We start from the raw sequence: 17,136 nt of genomic DNA on the forward strand, positions 1-17,136 counted from the left end.
GTGCATATAACTTGCAAGATGAACGCTCGTGAAAGCCGGGAACAAGGAGTTGAGCATCGAACCCTCACCGGAAGTGTATCCGCTCTATTCGCTCAAGTGTATAGGTTTCGCCACTCAATCCTCTCTTAATAATGCATTCCAAGATTTGTCTTTCATATAACAATCAACAATTACTTAATGTATGCTTACAAGTATCATGAAGTCTTATTCATGGGTTGTAACGGGGCTATGGTGAAGGTAAGGATGTATATGGTCAAGTGAGCTTAAAATTTGAATCTTTGATTAACCTAAGATCCCACTAGACACATAGAACAACCTATACAACTATAATACAATACCTAGTTACCCATACGTTTCACTTTTTGCATACTCATGCATTCTTTTCAATTCACGTCCCATATGCATTATTATTATTAGAGTTATCTTTCTATCATGCCACTTTTTGGCCCTTTTCTTGTAGAGCTTGGAATTCTCAAAGGTAGAGTGTCTGAACTCATCAAGCTCATTCAGCTGGAGTAACCTTTTTTCTCCTGCAGCCTTGGCATCAAAGTTCAGGAACTTTGTTGCCCAATATGTTCTGTGCACCAATTCCACTAGCAAATGACAAGCCTTACCATAGACTAACTGGTATGGAGACATTCCAATAGGGGTCTTGAAGGATATCCGGTATGCCTAGAGAGCATCATCAAGTCTTCTTGTCTAGTCCTTCTTTGAGGTGCTTACTGACTTTTCTACGATCCTCTTGAGTTCCCTATTGGAGACCTCAGCCTGTCCACTTGTTTGTGGGTGATAAGGAGTTTCCACTTTATGATGGAAGCCATATCTTTGCAGGAGTGAGTCCAGCTGTTTATTGAAGTGGCTACCCCTATTACTGATCAGTGTCCTTCGGATACCAAACCTGCTAAAAATGTATCTCTGCAAGCAGTTTAGCATGACCCTGGAGTCATTGGTGGGTGATGCTATAGCTTCCACCCATTTGGAGACATAATCTACCACAACCAAGATAAATATGTTCGAGTATGAGGGTGGGAATGGTCCCATGAAATTAATCCCCAATATGTCAAACAACTCAATTTTCATAATCTATTGTTGTGGCATTTCATGATTGTGAGGGAGATTTTCAGCTCTTTGACACTTGTCACAGTTTCTTACAAACTCCCTGGAGTCTTTAAAGAGGGTTGGCCAGTAAAACCTGCTCTATAGGACTTTGGTGGCTGTTCTTTCACCCCCAAAGTGGCCTCCATACTCATAACCATGACAATGCCAGAGGATCTGTTGTGCTTCCTCATTTGAGACAACGCCTGATCATCCCATCCGACCATCTCTTGAAAAGGTAAGGTTCATCGCACAAGTAATACTTGGCATCATGTAAGAGCTTTCTAACTTGTGCTTTTCTGTACTACTTGGGGATGACCCTCATGGCTTTATAGTTTACAATGTCTGCAAATCATGGAGCCTTTTGAATCATAAAGAGCAGCTCATCCGGGAAGTTCTCAATCACAGTAGTGGAGGGTAGCGTCCCTTCTTCAGGTCAATCCTGGACAGATGGTCAGCTACTTGATTTCTGACCCTTTTCTGCCTCTAATCTCAATGTCAAACTCTTAAAGACGTAGTATTCACCTGATCAATCTTGGTTTAGAATCCTGCTTAGTTAGACGGTACTTAAGAGCAGCATGGTCAGTATAAACAATAACCTTGGAACCAATTAAATAGGATCTAAACTTATTAATTGCATAAATAACAACCAGTAATTCTTTCTCTGTAGTGGTGTATTTCTTTTGCGCGTCATTCAAAACACGACTGGCATAGTAAATGATGTGCATAAGCTTGTCTTGTCTCTGTCCCAAGACAGCCCCTATAGCATAATCACTGGCATCACACATCAGTTCAAATGGCAATTCCCTGTTGGGAGGGGCGATGATGGGTGCAGAGACAAGATTTACTTTCAAAGTTTCAAAGGTATACAGACATTCTTTGACAAAAACAAAAGGAGTGTCAGCAACCAAGAGGTTACTCAGAGGTTTCGCAATCTTAGAAAAGTCCTTTATAAACCTCCTATAAAATCTTGCATTGCTTAAGAAACTTTTTATTGCCTTAACATTAGTGGGTGGTGGTAATTTTTCAATTACTTCCATCTTGGCTTTATTAACTTCTATTCCCTTTCTTGAAATCCTGTGACCAAGAACAATTTCCCCAGTTACCAAAAAGTGACATCTTTCCCAGTTCAAAATGAGGTTTGTTTCTTGACACTGTTTCAAGACCAAGGCTAGATGCTTAAGACAAGAATTATAGGAAATGCCAAAAATAGAGAAGTCATCCATAAATACCTCAATGAACTTTTCAACTATGTCTGAAAAAGAAGAAAGCATACACCTCTGAAAAGTTGCTGGGGCATTACAGAGTCCAAACGACATGCTCCGGTAAGCGAATACTCCAAAGGGACAAGTGAATGCCATCTTCTCCTGGTCTTGAAGGTCTACTGCAATCTGGTTATAGCTAGAGTATCCATCGAGAAAGCAGTAGAAAGCACGGCTGGCTAGCCTCTCGAGCATCTGATCAATGAAAGGTAGGGGGAAGTGATCCTTCCTTGTGCCATTATTGAGCTTCCTATAGTCAATACACATTCGCCATTCTGTGACAGTTCTTGTGGGGATAAGCTCATTATTTTCATTCTGAATTACTCTAATTTCCCCTTTCTTGGGAATCACTTGTACTGGACCTACCCATGTGCTATCAGAAATAGGATAAATAATTTTGGCTTCCCAGAGCATCATAACTTCCTTTTAGACCACTTCTTTCATGGTTGGAGATTCAATCGCCTCTGTGGTTGCACAACTAGTTTAACATCATCTTCAAGCAAGATCTTGTACATATACTTGGTTGGACTGATACCTTTTAAGTCACTAATGGTCCATCCAAGTGCTGTTTTATGATTTTTAAGCACCTGAATTAGCACCTCCTCTTCCTCCTGTCTCAGGGAGGAACTTATAATCACTGGATACGTGTTTTTGTCACCTAGGAATGCATACTTCAAGGATGGAGGCAGCGACTTTAACTCGAGCTTAGGAGGTCTTTCATCAGTGCAAGGCTTCTCTCTCTGAGGTGCTAGCTCATCAATTTCAAGCAGAGTGTCTTCAGAGGAAGCGTCCAGATCATCTTCAAGCTTTCCAGCTTCAAATATCTCTTCAACCAGAGGTTAAATGATATCAATTCTCATGCGTTCTTCAAAATAATAAGGATGTTGCAAAGCCTCTAAAACATTTAGCACAATCCCTTCTTCATTGACCCTCAGAGTTACTTCACCCTTCAGAACATCTATAAGGGCTCTTCTTGTGGCTAAGAAGGGTCTTCCATGAATTATGAATGTATTCTTGTCCTCTTTCATATCGAATATCACAAAGTCAGTAGGGAAGATAAAAGATCCTACTTTCATAAGTAGATCCTCCGTCTACCACTCTAAAAGGGTACATGATAGAGCGGTCAGCAAGTTGGAGACAAATACGGGTAGGCTTCACTTTACTAATTTGGAGCTTCCTCATTAATGATAGTGGAATAAGGTTGATGCTTGCTCTATGATCACACAAGGCCTTTTGAATAATGGTGTTTCCAATGGTGCAAGGAATCACAAAACTCCCAAAATCCTGTAGTTTCTCAAGGAGATTCCTCTAGATGATTGCACTATATTCCCTAGTAAGTACCACTGTCTCTACTTCTTCCCAATCCCTCTTGTTACTCAACAACTCCTTCTTGAACTTGGCATACAGAAGCATTTGTTCAAGGGCTTCTGCAAAGGGGATGTTGATTTCAAGCTTCCGAAAGACTTCTAGAAACTTGGAGAATTGCTTGTCTTTTTCCGCTTTCTGAAGTTTCTGAGGGTTTGGTAGTTTGGCCTTGTATTCTGGGGCCTTGGGGAGTGCCGGATGTGTGTCAAGAGTGACTGAAAAAAGGATTGTCAGGGTGCCTGGGGGGAAGGTTCTTTGAATTTTCATTGGCGTTCAGTCCCCCCCTTACTGGGTGTTCAGCGCCCTTGGTGCTCCTTGATGGGCGTTCAGCGCCCATGGTGGTACTCTCTGTCTTTGTAATTTCCTGCTCTGGTGTCTCTTTTCCACCTGGGTTTTCACTATTTTTATGTTGAGTGACTAATGTCTTGCCACTCCTCAGTTGAATTGCCTGGCATTCTTCTCCACCATTGGGGACGATATTAATTAGTACAGCTTGCTTAGATATTCGCTGGTCCATTTGGTCCATTCGTATCTCCAGGTTCCTAAAGGAGGTTTGGGTTTCTTGTATAAAGCTTTGTTGGCTCTTTGCAAGTTCTACAATAATGGATGCCAATTCAGGGGTACTCTGAGATTGTGGGGGCTGAAATGGGAAGTTGTTGATTGAATTTTGATTAGGACCTTCTTGAGAGTTGCTGGCATAAGTTGAAATCATCTGCTTTAATAGGAGGCACACTAATACTCCTTTCATAGAAATCTGGAGCAGGCGCTATGTAGGAGCCCATGGTTCTTCTAAGTTGTGAATTTCCATTCGGATCCATAGTGAACTCCTCCTGTTCCTTGGTGCACGAAATTGTGATTACACTTTAATTATGTAAAATTCATGGCTCTTTCTTCCCCTGGCAATGGCACCAAGAACATGGTGCCAATGCCATGGTTCACAACTTCGATACAACTAACCAGCAAGTGCACTGGGTCGTCCAAGTAATACCTTACGTGAGTAAGGGTCGAATCCCACGGAGATTGTTGGTATGAAGCAAGCTATGGTCACCTTGCAAATCTCAGTCAGGCAGATATAAATTGATAATGATGTTCTCGAATAATAAATAATAGAATAGGGATAGAGGTACTTATGTAAATCATTGGTAGGAATTTCAGATAAGCGAATGGAGATGCTTTTCGTTCCTTTGAACCTCTGCTTTCCTGCTATCTTCATCCAATCAGTCTTACTCCTTTCCATGGCTGGCTTTATGCAAGGGCATCACCGTTGTCAGTGGCTACATCCCCTCCTCTCAGTGAAAAATATGCTCACATGCTCTGTCACAGCACGGCTAATCATCTGTCGGTTCTCGATCATGCTGGAATAGGATTCACCCTCCTTTTGCGTCTGTCACTAACGCCCAGCACTCGCGAGTTTGAAGCTCGTCACAGTCATTCAATCATTGAATCCTACTCGGAATACCACAGACAAGGTTTAGACTTTCCGGATTCTCTTGAATGCCGCCATCATTCTAGCTTACGCCACGAAAATTCCGGTTAAGAGATCTAAGAGATATTCATTCTAGCTTATTTCATGTAGAACGGAAGTGTTTGTCAGGCACGTGTTCATAGGGGAGAATGGTGATGAGCGTCACACATAATCATCATCTTCATCACGTTCTTGGGTGCGAATGGATATCTTAGAAGCGAAATAAGATGAATTGAATAGAAAACAGTAGTACTTTGCATTAATCTTTGAGGAACAGTAGAGCTCCACACCTTAATCTATGGGGTGTAGAAACTCTACCGTTGAAAATACATAAGTGAGAGTCCAGGCATGGCCGAGATGGCCAGCCCTCAAACGTGATCTAAGATAGCATACAATTGATCAAAGATGTCTAATACAATAGTAAAAGGTCCTATTTATAATAAACTAGTCACTAGGGTTTACATGAGTAACTAATTAATGCATAAATCCACTTCTGGGGCCCACTTGGTGTGTGCTTGGGCTGAGCTTTGAGTGTTGCACATGCAGAGGTCCTTCTTGGAGTTGAACGCCAGCTTTTGTGCCAGTTTGGGCCTTCAACTCTGGTTTTGGCTCCTTTTCTGGCGCTGGACGCCAGAATTGGGCAGAGAGCTGGCGTTGAACGCCATTTTACGTCGTCTATTCTTGGCCAAAGTATGGACTATTATACATTACTGGAAAGCCCTGGATGTCTACTTTCCAACGCAATTAGAAGCGCGCCATTTCGAGTTCTCTAGCTCCAGAAAATCCACTTTGCGTGCAGGGAGGTCAGAATCCAACAGCATCAGCAGTCCTTCTTCAACCTCTGAATCTGATTTCTGCTCAAGTCCCTCAATTTCAGCCAGAAAATACCTGAAATCACAGAAAAACACACAAACTCATAGTAAAGTCCAGAAATGTGAATTTAACATAAAAACTAATGAAAACATCCCTAAAAGTAACTAGATCATACTAAAAACATACTAAAAACAATGCCAAAAAACGTATAAATTATCCGCTCATCACAACACCAAACTTAAATTGTTGCTTGTCCCCAAGCAACTGAAAATCAAATAGGATAAAAAGAAGAGAATATACTATAAATTCCAAACTATAAAATGAAACATAGCTTCAATCATATGAGCGGGACTTGTAGCTTTTTGCCTCTTGAATAGTTTTGGCATCTCACTTTATCCATTGAGGTTCAGAATGATTGGCATCTATAGGAACTCAGAGTTCAAATAGTGTTATTGATTCTCCTAGTTCAGTATGATGATTCTTGAACACAGCTTCTTTATGAGTCTTGGCCGTGGCCCTAAGCACTTTTTTTTCCAGTATTACCACCGGATACATAAATGCCACAGACACATAATTGGGTGAACCTTTTCAGATTGTGACTCAGCTTTGCTAAAGTCCCCAATTAGAGGTGTCCAGGGTTCTTAAGCACACTCTTTGTTTTTGCTTTGGACCTTGACTTCAACCGCTCAGTCTCAAGTTTTCACTTGACACCTACACGCCACAAGCACATGGTTAGGGACAGCTTGGTTTAGCCGCTTAGACCAGGATTTTATTCCTTTAGGCCCTCCTATCCACTGATGCTCAAAGCCTTGGGATCCTTTTTATTGCCCTTGCCTTTTGGTTTTAAGGGTTATTGGCTTTTTTTTTTTTGCTCTTGCCTCTTGGTTTTAAGAGCTTTGACTTTTTCTGCTTGCTTTTTCTTTTTCTTTCTATTTTTTTTCGCTTTTTTTTTTCTGCAAGCTTTGTTCTTTGCTGCTTTTTCTTGCTTCAAGAATTATTTTTATGATTTTTCAGATTATCAAATAACATGTCTCCTAGTCATCATTCTTTCAAGAGCCAACATATTTAACATTCTTAAACAACAACTTCAAAAGACATATGCACTGTTCAAGCATACATTCAGAAAACAAGAAGCATTGTCACCACATCAATATAATTAAACTAAGTTCAAGGATAAATTCGAAACTCATGTACTTCTTGTTCTTTTGAATTAAAACATTTTTCATTTAAGAGAGGTGATGGATTCATAGGACATTCATAACTTTAAGACAAAGTTACTAACTACTAATGATCATGTAATGAAGACACAAACATAGATAAGCACTTAACATAGAAAACGAAAAAACAGAGAAAGCAAGAACAAGGAATGAATCCACCTTAGTGATGGTGGCGTTTCCTTCTTGAGGAACCAATGATGTCCTTGAGCTCTTCTATGTCTCTTCCTTGTCTTTGTTGCTCCTCCCTCATTGCTTTTTTATCTTCTCTTATTTCATGAAGCATGATGGAGTGCTCTTGATGTTCCACCCTTAGTTGTCCCATATTGGAACTCAATTCTCCTAGGGAGGTGTTGATTTGCTCCCAATAATTTTGTGGAGGAAAGTACATTTGAGGCATCTCCGGGATCTCATGGAAATGAGCTTCTTGCGCCTCTTGAGCTCCATGACTGGGCTCTCTTGCTTGCTCGATCTTTTTCTTAGTGATGGGCTTGTCCTCTTTAATGAGGATATCTCCCTCTATGTCAATCCCAGCTGAATTGCATAGGTGGCAAATGAGGTGAGGAAAGGCTAACCTTGCCATAGTGGAGGACTTGTCAGCCACCTTGTAGAGTTCTTGAGGTATAATCTCATGAACTTCCACCTCTTCTCCAATCATGATGCTATGGATCATGATGGTCCGGTCTATAGTAACTTCAGACCGGTTGCTAGTGGGAATGATTGAGCATTGAATGAACTCCAACCATCCTCTAGCTACAGGCTTGAGGTCCAATCTTCTTAGTTGAACCGGCTTCCCTTGGAGTCAACCTTCCATTGAGCTCCTTCTACACATATGTCCATAAGGACTTGGTCCAACCTCTGATCAAAGTTGACTCTCCTTGTGTAGGGGCATGCGTTCTCTTCCATGTTTGGCAAGTTGAACGCCAACCTCACATTTTCCGGACTAAAATCCAAGTATTTCCCCCGAACCATTGTAACATAGTTCTTTGGATCCGGGTTCTTACTTTGATCATGGTTCTTGGTGATCCATGCATTAGCATAGAACTCTTGAACCATTAGGATGCCGACTTGTTGGATGGGATTTGTTAGAACTTCCCAACCTCTTCTTTGAATTTCATGTCGGATCTCCGGATACTCATTTCTTTTAAGTTTGAAAGGGACCTCAGGGATCACCTTCTTCTTGGCCACAACATCATAGAAGTGGTCTTGATGGGCTTTGGAGATGAACCTTTCCATCTCCCATGACTCGGAGGTGGAAGCTTTTGTCTTCCCCTTCCCCTTTCTAGAGGATTCTCCGGTCTTAGGTGCCATCAATGGTAATGGAAAAACAAAAAGCTTATGCTTTTACCACACCAAACTTAGAATATTGCTCGCCCTCGAGCAATAAACAAAAGAATAGAAGAAGAAGAAGAAGAAATATGGAGAGGGAGAGGGAGATGTGGTTTCGGCCAAGAGGAGTGTAGAGGGGTGTGTTGTGTGAATTTGATGAAGAATAGAGGTCTTTATATAGGGAAGGGAGGGGGGGAAAGGTTTCGGCCATATGGGTGGGTTTGGGGAATTGGTTTTGAATTTTGAAGGTAGGTGGGGTTTATGAGGTAGGTTTATGGGGAAGAGTGGTTGAGGTGATTGGTGAAGGGTTTTTGGGGAAGAATGTTTATGGGGTTGTGTGAAAGAGAGTGGTGAGAAGAAGTGAGTGGAGGTAGGGGGATCCTGTGGGGTCCACAGATCCTGAGTGGATCCTGTGGGGTCCACAAATCTTGAGGTGTTCAAGGATTTACATCCCTGCACCCATTAGGCATGTAAAAATGCCTTTGCACACAACTCTGGACGTTCAGCGCCAGGTTGGTGGCCATTTTGGGCGTTCAACGCCCATTTGTGTGCCATTTCTGGCGTTGAAAGCCAGAACCATGCCTGTTCTGGCGTTCAGCGCCCAGAAGCTGCCCATTTTGGGCGTTCAGCGCCAGAACCATGCTCTGTTCTGGCGCTGAACGCCAGACAGATGCTCCTCCAGGGTGTGATTTTTCTTCTGCTGTTTTTGATTCCGTTTTCAATTTTTATATTTATTTTGTGACTCCATATGATCATGAACCTACAAAGACATATAACTAAGAAAAATATAGTTAGATAAATAAACATTGGGTTGCCTCCCAACAAGCGCTTCTTTAATGTCAATAGCTTGACAGTGGGCTCTCATGGAGCCTCACAGATGTGCAGAGCTTTGTTGAGACTCTCCAACACCAAACTTAGAGTTTGACTGTGGGGGCTCTGGTTGACTCTGCTTTGAGAGAAGCTTTTTCTGCTTCCTCTCCATGGTTGCAGAGGGAGATCCTTGAGTTTTAAACACAAGGGAGTCCTTATTCCATTGAAGGACTATTTCACCTCTGTCAACATCAATCACAGCTCTTGCTGTGGCCAGAAAAGGTCTTCCTAGGATGATGGATTCATCCTCTTCCTTTCCAGTATCCAGGACTATGAAATCAGCAGGGATGTAAAGGCCTTCAACCTTTACTAACACGTCCTCTACTTGTCCATAAGCCTGTTTTCTTGAACTGTCTGCCATCTCTAATGAGATTTTAGCAGCTTGCACCCCGTAGATTCCTAGTTTCTCTATTACAGAGAGGGGCATGAGGTTTATTCCTGAACCAAGGTCACATAGAGCCTTAAAGATCATGGTGCCTATGGTACAGGGTATTATGAACTTTCCAGGATCCTGTCTCTTCTGAGGCAATGTCAGTTGATCTAGATCACTTAGTTCATTGATGAACAAGGGAGGTTCAACTTCCCAAGTATCAATGCCAAATAATTTGGCATTCAGCTTCATGATTGCACCAAGAAACTTGGCAGTTTGCTCTTCAGTAACATCCTCATTCTCTTCAGAAGAGGAATACTCATCAGAGCTCATGAAGGGCATAAGGAGGTTCAATGGAATCTCTATGGTCTCTAGATGAGCCTCAGAGTCATTTTGTTCCTCAGAGGGAAGCTCCTTATTGGTCACTGGACGTCCCAGGAGGTCTTCCTCCTTGGGATTCACGTCCTCCACTCCCCTTGTAGGTTCGGCCATAGTACTTATGTCAATGGCCTTGCACTCTCCTTTTGGGTTCTCTTCTGTATTGCTTGGGAGAGTATTGGGAGGGATTTCAGTGATCCTTTTACTCAGCTGGCCCACTTGTGCTTCCAAATTTCTAATGGAAGATCTTGTTTCATTCATGAAACTTACAGTGGCCTTAGACAGATCAGAGACTAAGTTTGCCAGATTAGAAGTATTTTGTTCAGAGTTCTCTGTCTGTTGCTGAGTGGATGATGGAAAAGGCTTGCTGTTGCTAAACCTGTTTCTTCCACCATTATTAAAGCCTTGTTGAGGCTTTTGATCCTTCCATGAGAAATTTGGATGATTTCTCCATGATGAGTTATAGGTGTTTCCATAAGGTTCACCTAAGTAATTCACCTCTGCTATTGCAGGGTTCTCAGGATCATAAGCTTCTTCTTCATAAGAAGCCTCTTGAGTACTGTTGGATGCAGCTTGCATTCCATGCAGACTCTGAGAGATCATATTGACTTGCTGAGTCAATATTTTATTCTGAGCCAATATGGCATTCAGAGTATCAACTTCAAGAACTCCCTTCTTCATAGGCGTCCCATTATTCACAGGATTCCTTTCAGAAGTGTACATGAACTGGTTATTAGCAACCATGTCAATGAGTTCTTGAGCTTCTGCAGGCGTTTTCTTTAGGTGAATGGATCCACCTGCAGAAGTGTCCAGTGACATCTTTGATAGCTCAGATAAACCATCATATAATATATCCAGAATGGTCCATTCTGAAAGCATGTTAGAAGGACACTTTTTGGTCAACTATTTGTATCTTTCCCAAGCTTCATAGAGGGATTCACCTTCTTTCTATCTGAAGGTTTGAACATCAGCTCTAAGATTGCTCAGCTTTTGAGGAGGAAAGTACTTGGCTAAGAAAGCCGTGACCAGCTTATCCCAAGAGTTCAGGCTGTCTTTGGGTTGAGAATTCAACCATAATCTAGCTCTGTCTCTTACAGCAAAAGGGAAAAGCATGAGCCTGTAGACTTCAGGATCTACTCCATTAGTCTTAACAGTATCACATATCTGCAAGAATTTAGTTAAGAACTGAAAAGGATCTTCAGATGGAAGTCCATGAAACTTGCAGTTCTGCTGCATCAGAGAAACTAATTGAGGTTTCAGCTCAAAGTTGTTTGCTCCAATGGCAGGAATGGAGATGCTTCTTCCATGTAAATTGGAATTAGGTACAGTAAAGTCACCAAGCATCTTCCTTACATTATTATTATTTTCGGTTGCCATCTCCTCTGCCTGTTCAAAAATTTCTGAAAGGTTATCTCTGGATTGTTGTATTTTAGCTTCTCTTAGTTTCCTTTTCAGAGTCCTTTCAGGTTCTGGATCTGCTTCCACAAGAATGTTCTTATCCTTGCTCCTGCTCATATGACAAAGAAGAGGGCACATAAATAATAATAATAATAATATGGATCCTTTATACCACAGTATAGGGATCCCTTTGTGAGTGGAAGAAAAGAGGGAGACAAAGAGTGTGATGTAAAGAAAGAAACACAACTGTGAGGATGGCAGAGATGTGAGATGAGATGTTAGTAGATAAATAAATAAATAGAATAAGATGGGAGAGGGAGAATTTTCGAAAAATATTTTTGAAAAAGAGTTAGTGATTTTCTAAAATGGTTTTTGAAAAATGTTAGTATTTTTCGAAAATTTTTAAAATCAAAAATAAAAAATAAGAATAATTAGTTAATTAAAAAGAAATTTTTGAAAAAGAGGGAAGATATTTTCGAAAATTAGAGAGAGAGAGTTAGTTAGGTAGTTTTGAAAAAGTTAAGAAACAAACAAAAAGTTAGTTAGTTAGTTGAAACAAATTTTGAAAAGATAAGAAGTTAGGAGGTTAGAAAAGATATTTTGAAACCAACTTTTTGAAAAAGGTAAGATAAGAAGATATTTTAGAAATTAGTTTTGAAAAAGATTTGATTTTTAAAATCTCAATTAATGACTTGATTCATAAGAAATCACAAGATATGATTCTAGAACTTAAAGTTTGAATCTTTCTTAACAAGTAAGTAACAAACTTGAAATTTTTGAATCAAAACATTAATTGATTATGTTATTTTCGAAAATTTGGTATAAAAATAAGAAAAATGCATGGGCATATGTAAAATGAGAAAAGACTTACCAAGAAAAATGCATATGTAAAACAAGAAAAGACACAAAACAAGAAAAGACACAAAACAAAAAATCATCAAGATCAAACAAGAAGACTTACCAAGAACAACTTGAAGATCATGAAGAACACTATGAATGCATGATATTTTTCGAAAAATGCAAGATGCATATGCAATTGACACCAAACTTATAACATGACTCAAGACTCAAACAAGAAACAAAAATATTTTTGATTTTTATGATTTTCTAATTTTTTTGGATTTTTTTCGAAATTTATATGAAAAAGAAAAAATAAGGATTCCAAAATTTTTAACATGAATTCCAGGAATCTTGCATTCTTAGTCTAAAGCTTCAGTCCAGGAATCAGACATGGCTCACTAGCCAGCCAAGCTTTCAATGAAAGCTCCGGTCCAAAATACTAGACATGGCCAATGGCCAGCCAAGCTTCAGCATGTAATTCAGACATGACACGCCTGACATACCCATTCCCAAAGGAATTAGATATGGCTTTATAGCCAGCCAGGCTTCAACATGCTTCATGAAACACTAGAATTCATTCTTAAAAATTTTGAATAAAATTTTTGAAAACATTTTTATATTATTTTTTTGAAAACAGATGAGAAAATTTTGAAATATTTTTGAAAAATTTTTGAAAAGAAAACGAAAAGAAAGTTACCTAATCTGAGCAACAAGATGAACCGTCAGTTGTCCAAACTCAAACAATCCCCGGCAACGGCGCCAAAAACTTGGTGCACGAAATTGTGATGTCCAGGCTCGAACAATCCCCGGCAACGGCGCCAAAAACTTGGTGCACGAAATTGTGATTACACTTTAATTATGTAAAATTCATGGCTCTTTCTTCCCCTGGCAATGGCGCCAAGAACATGGTGCCAATGCCATGGTTCACAACTTCGATACAACTAACCAGCAAGTGCACTAGGTCGTCCAAGTAATACCTTACGTGAGTAAGGGTCGAATCCCACGGAGATTGTTGGTATGAAGCAAGCTATGGTCACCTTGCAAATCTCAGTCAGGCAGATATAAATTGATAATGATGTTCTCGAATAATAAATAATAGAATAGGGATAGAGGTACTTATGTAAATCATTGGTAGGAATTTCAGATAAGCGAATGGAGATGCTTTTCGTTCCTCTGAACCTCTACTTTCCTGCTATCTTCATCCAATCAGTCTTACTCCTTTCCATGGCTGGCTTTATGCAAGGGCATCACCGTTGTCAGTGGCTACATCCCCTCCTCTCAGTGAAAAATATGCTCACATGCTCTGTCACAACACGGCTAATCATCTGTCGGTTCTCGATCATGCTGGAATAGGATTCACCCTCCTTTTGCATCTGTCACTAACGCCTAGCACTCGCGAGTTTGAAGCTCGTCACAGTCATTCAATCATTGAATCCTACTCGGAATACCACAGACAAGGTTTAGACTTTCCGGATTCTCTTGAATGCCGCCATCATTCTAGCTTACGCCACGAAGATTCCGGTTAAGAGATCTAAGAGATATTCATTCTAGCTTATTTCATGTAGAACGGAAGTGTTTGTCAGGCACGTGTTCATAGGGGAGAATGGTGATGAGCGTCACACATAATCATCATCTTCATCATGTTCTTGGGTGCGAATGGATATCTTAGAAGCGAAATAAGATGAATTGAATAGAAAACAGTAGTACTTTGCATTAATCTTTGAGGAACAGCAGAGCTCCACACCTTAATCTATGGAGTGTAGAAACTCTACCGTTGAAAATACATAAGTGAGAGTCCAGGCATGGCCGAGATGGCCAGCCCTCAAACGTGATCTAAGATAGCATACAACTGATCAAAGATGTCTAATACAATAGTATAAGGTCCTATTTATAATAAACTAGTCACTAGGGTTTACATGAGTAAGTAATTAATGCATAAATCCACTTCCGGGGCCCACTTGGTGTGTGCTTGGGCTGAGCTTTGAGTGTTGCACGTGCAGAGGTCCTTCTTGGAGTTGAACGCCAGCTTTTGTGCCAGTTTGGGCGTTCAACTCTGGTTTTGGCTCCTTTTCTGGCGCTGGACGCCAGAATTGGGCAGAGAGCTGGCGTTGAACGCCAGTTTACGTCATCTATTCTTGGCCAAAGTATGGACTATTATATATTTCTGGAAAGCCCTGGATGTCTACTTTCCAACTCAATTGGAAGCGCGCCATTTCGAGTTTTCTAGCTCCAGAAAATCCACTTTGAGTGCATGGAGGTCAGAATCCAAGAGCATCAGCAGTCCTTCTTCAACCTCTGAATCTGATTTCTGCTCAAGTCCATCAATTTCAGCCAGAAAATACCTGAAATCACAGAAAAACACACAAACTCATAGTAAAGTCCAGAAATGTGAATTTAACATAAAAACTAATGAAAACATCCCTAAAAGTAACTAGATCCTACTAAAAACATACTAAAAACAATGCCAAAAAGTGTATAAATTATCCGCTCATCATTCCTACACATACAAACAGAAAACACAGAGGAATGGAAATCTCTACGTCAGAGTATAGAGGATTTCCTATGAGGTATCTTGTGGAAAAGAAATAAAATAAAACAAAGCAAGCACTTGAACTTAAAAATTTTGAAAACACTAAAGAGATAAATAAACCAAAATTTTCGAAAATTAAAAATAAAAGACACTAGTAATTTCAAAAATTAAAAAGAAAGAAGACCATTAAAGGGACACCAAACTTAAAATAAAAAATTAAGGGCAAGTAAACAAAACTAAAATCGAAAATTAAAAGAAAAATTAAACAAACAAAACTAAGAAAAAAAAACCTAATCTCAACAATCAGACAACTAGAAATTGTCAATCACAGACAATTCCCAGCAACGACGCCAAAAACTTGGTGCACGAATTAGGATTTTGCACAGCTTAACTGGTAAGTACACTGGGTCATCCAAGTAATACCTCAAGTGAGTGAGGGTCGATCCCACGAGGATTGTCGGACTGAGCAATAATGGTTGTCCAACTGGCATAGTTAGGCGAACTAAAAGGGGTTTTGATGGTTGAAATTCGCATAAAACAATAAACAAGACAATAAAGAAAGCAATTAAGGGTTTGGTGTAAAACAGTAAGAGAAAACAGTTAAGATTTCAGAGATGTTTATTTTTCCATGTTAAAAGATCTTACTAACTATTTTAGCAATACATGGTTCATTTCATGGCAAACTATAAATGACTAAACTCTAATCTCTTAGTGATTTAGTCTTTTCTAACCTTCATTAACCGCCACTCTCATGGTCACTTAATTCTGATTAGAGGGTTAAGTTCAAAAATAAGTTTATGGCCACAAAAACTCTAATTACCCAAAGCTAACAGGATTATATGTCATATATCCCAATTAGTTCATGTAATTAGCAATTTAGGAGGCATTTATTTTCAAGTTATTGTTCAAGTGAGATAGCTCTCTCAAGAATCACAAGAACTCAAGTAGAATAAGGATCATACTCTCGTTCCACCCAGATTCAAAAGATTAAGAATGAAAACAATCCTTGAAATTGAATTAATACATTAATTTAAAATAGAAAAGCAATAGTTCTAATCAATAGAAATAAACAGAGCTCCTAACTTTAACCAAGAGGTTTAGTTGCTCATGACTTACAGAAAAACTAGGGTTCGGAAAAATGTGCGGAATGGCCAGCAGATCCTCGATTACAAGAGATCTTTTCCCTTTTATATTAACCTAACTTTAATCGGAAATTAAAATAAAAAAATAAAAATAATAGCATAAAACTAAGAGGTATTGTTTGTAAATAAAAATTACAACAAGAAAATAAAATAAAACTAATAAATGCTAAATCTACTTGAGAAGCCCAAAGAGAAGAAATTCGGGTAGCCTTGCTGGTGTTAAACGCCATATTGGGCTTTTAACGCTATAGAGGGGGTAGGCATTTCTGGTTCTGAGTCCCTTGCTGGCGCTAAACGCCAGTTGAGTGTTTAGCGCCCAAGGACGGTGCTACCAGCTTTTCTCCCTTTTACTCCAAACTTTGCCAAATTGCTATGAATTTTACCTGAAGTCATACAAATACTAAAACAACTCAAAGTATCATCCAAAGAGGAATTTTACACTAAATTCAAATAAAAATAAATAAAATTTAACTAAAAACAATTAGAAAATGATATGAAAAATGGTACAAGATGCTCACGTATTAGTAAGACAGAGAATATGGTGCCCTCGAACTCCGGAGGGAGAAGTCAAGACATAGGATGAGGAAGGAATTAACGATGAATGATGAAATTGGTAATTTGAATTTTCTTTTCTGGTGGTTAGTTGTTTCTTTCCTTTTGTTTGTTTATTCTTTTTCCTTGTCGTTTTTCTTTCTTTCTTTCTTTCTTTTTTCTTTCTTTCCTTTTTATGAATCATGTTTTTGTTTCTATTTTCTTTGTTTTCTTTAGTGATTAAACTTGTACTTGTTCTCCAGTACTTTATTGGTGTAAAGTGAGTGGTTTTTAATGAAAAGAATGAAAAATAAAAAGAAAGTTCAAAATAAACGTGGTGGTTATTAGAAGTATGGTTATATTCCATGGACCTAAAGTATATGAATGGATCTTGAGGAAAAGGAGATAGAATCTCCAAAAACAAAGGTTTTGGAGAAATAATTTGAGAATCCAAATGTCCAATTCCTTGATGCAGTGAAAAAAGAGTATGGGAAGATCGAAAAATCCAAAAGCAATAAGGCTCTAAGCACCAAT

At 39.4% G+C, this 17,136-nt stretch overlaps 1 pseudogene; it reads left to right on the plus strand.

The window, feature by feature from the left end:
* Positions 1-4,324: 4,324 nt before the first annotated feature.
* Positions 4,325-17,136, plus strand: part of LOC148580984 (uncharacterized) — a 105,258-nt pseudogene continuing 92,446 nt past the window's right edge.

Source organism: Arachis ipaensis, chromosome B10 (genome assembly GCF_059453495.1).
Source record: "Arachis ipaensis isolate K30076 ecotype BB chromosome B10, ASM5945349v1, whole genome shotgun sequence".
Taxonomy (NCBI): Eukaryota; Viridiplantae; Streptophyta; class Magnoliopsida; order Fabales; family Fabaceae; genus Arachis; species Arachis ipaensis.